This window comes from Pteropus vampyrus, unplaced genomic scaffold, assembly GCF_000151845.1.
Source record: "Pteropus vampyrus isolate Shadow unplaced genomic scaffold, Pvam_2.0 Scaffold378, whole genome shotgun sequence".
Lineage (NCBI taxonomy): Eukaryota > Metazoa > Chordata > Mammalia > Chiroptera > Pteropodidae > Pteropus > Pteropus vampyrus.
The window spans coordinates 180,238-182,635 of NW_011889159.1; the positions used below are offsets into that span (position 1 = coordinate 180,238).

The window sequence follows — 2,398 nt, forward strand, 5'->3', positions numbered from 1 at the left end:
TTTTTGTAGTGTCTGTGTCTGGTTTGGGGATCAAGGCAATGGTGGTCTTATAAAAGGAATTAGAGAGCCTTCCCTCTTCTTGAATTTTTTGGAAGAGTTTGAAAAGAATAGGTGTTAATTCTTCTTTGAATGAACCTATAAAGCTATCTGGTCCAGGACTTTGTTTTTTGAGAAGTTTTTGATTACTAATTCTATTTCATTGGTGGTTATCGGTCGGTTCAGATTTTCTGTTTCCTCTTGACTCAGTCTTAGGAGATTGTATGTTTCTACGAATGTGTCCATTTCTTCTAGATTGTCTAGTTTATTGATATGTAATTGTTCATAGTATTTTCTTATGATCCATTGTATTTTTGTGGAGTTTGTAGTTATTTCTCCTCTTTCATTTCTGGTATTATTTATTTGAGTCCTCTCTCTTTTTTCCTTGATGAGTCTGGTTAAGGGTCTGGCAATTTTGTTTATTCTCTCAAAGAACCAGCTTTTGGTTTCATTAATCTTTTCTATTGTTTTTCTAAACTCTATTTCATTTATTTCCCCTCTAATCTTTATTATTTCCTTCCATCTATTCACTTTGGGATTTGTTTGCTGTTCTTTTTCTAGTTCTTTTAATTGTAAGGTTAGATTGTTTATTTGAGCTTTTTCTTGTTTCTTAAGGTAGGCCTGTATTGCTATGAAGTTTCCTCTTAGGACTGCTTTCACTCTGACCCATAGATTTTGAGTTATTGTGTTTTCATTTTCATTTGTCTCTAGGTATATTTTGATTTCTTCCTTGACCTCATTGTTAACCCATTCATTGTTTAGTAGCATATTATTTAGCCTCTATGTGTTTATGTATTTTCCAGTGTCTTTTTTTTGTTGTTGTTTTGGTTGATTTGTAGTTTCATACCATTGTGATCAGAGAAGATGATTGATATGATTACTATCTTCTTAAATTTATTGAGATGTGTTTTGTGTCCTAACATGTTATCTAACCTGGAAAATGTTCCATGTGCACTTGAGAAGAATGTATGTTTTGCTGTTTCGGCATGAAATGCTTTGAAAATATCTGTTAAATCCATCTGATCTAGTGTGTCTTTTAAGCTCATTGTTTCCTTGTTGATTTTTTGCCTGGAAGATCTGTCCATTGCTGTCAATATGGTGTTAAATTCTCCTACTAAGAGTGTATTACTATTGATCTCTCTTTTTATGTCCACCAATAATTGCTTTATGTATGTTGGTGCTCTTATGTTGGGTGTGTATACATTTACTAGGATTATGTCTTCTTGGTGTATCCATCCCTTTATCATTATGTAATGACCTTCTTTGGCTCTTACAGCCTTTGTTTCAAAGTCTATTTTATCTGATATAAGTATCGCTACCCCCACCTTTTTTCTTTTTCATTTCCATTTGTGGGAAATATCTTTTTCCATCCCTTTACTTTCAGCCTGTGAGTGTCATTTGATCTGAAGTAGGTTCCTTGTAGACATCATGTGCATGGGTCTTTTTTCTCATCCATTCAGCTACCCTATGTCTTTTGATTGGAGCATTTAATCCATTTTCATTTAAAGTGATTACCGATAGGTACATAGTTACTGCCGTTTTATTATTCGTATTCGTTCTTTCTTTTTTCTTTTTTACCCCTTCTCTTTTTACAGAAGTCTCTTTTACATTTCTTGTGATACTGCCTTATTGGTGATGAATTCCTTAAGCTTTCCTCTGTCTGGGAAGCTCTTTGTTTCACCTTCCATTTTAATCAAATGCCTTGTTGGATAGCGTATTCATGGTTGTAGTTTTTTGTTTTTTAATATTTTAAATATTTCTTGCCAGTCCCTTCTGGCCTGCAGAGTTTCCATTAAGCAACAAATGAACAGGACAAACAAACAGAGAGATTCATGGTCATGGACAATAGACTAGTGGTTACCAGAGGGTAGCGGGGAGAGGGGAGGAGGGAGGTAGATAGGGTAAAGGGGGTCAAAAATGTGATGACAGAAAGAAATCTAACTATGGGAGGTGAACACACAGTGTAAATATATATGCCTTACTGTTAAAGTGTACAGGTAAAATTTATTAGATTTCATTAACCAATGTCACCATAAAAATAAATTAATTAATTAATTTTTTTTAGAAATTAAAAAAAGAAAAAAAGAAAAGAAAAATCAATAGATATTCTATGGGGGTATCCTTGTAAGTAACTAGCTGCCTTTCTCTTGCTGCTTTTAAGATTCTCTCTTTGTCTTTGAGCTTTGTCCTTTTAATTATGATGTGCCTTGGTGTGGGTCTGTTTGAATTCCTCTTGTTTGGGACGCTTTGTGCTTTCTCAACTTGTATGTCTAATTCCTTTGCTAGGTTAGGGGAGTTTTCTGTCATTATCTCTTCAAATAGATTCTCAATTGCTTGCTCTCCCTCCTCTCCTCTGGCTACT

General features: G+C 34.2%; 1 protein-coding gene across 1 annotated transcript in view; it reads left to right on the top strand.

The window, feature by feature from the left end:
* CUNH6orf10 (chromosome unknown C6orf10 homolog) overlaps nucleotides 1-2,398 on the top strand; it is a 74,437-nt gene that overhangs the window by 20,306 nt on the left and 51,733 nt on the right. The window lies entirely within an intron of this gene.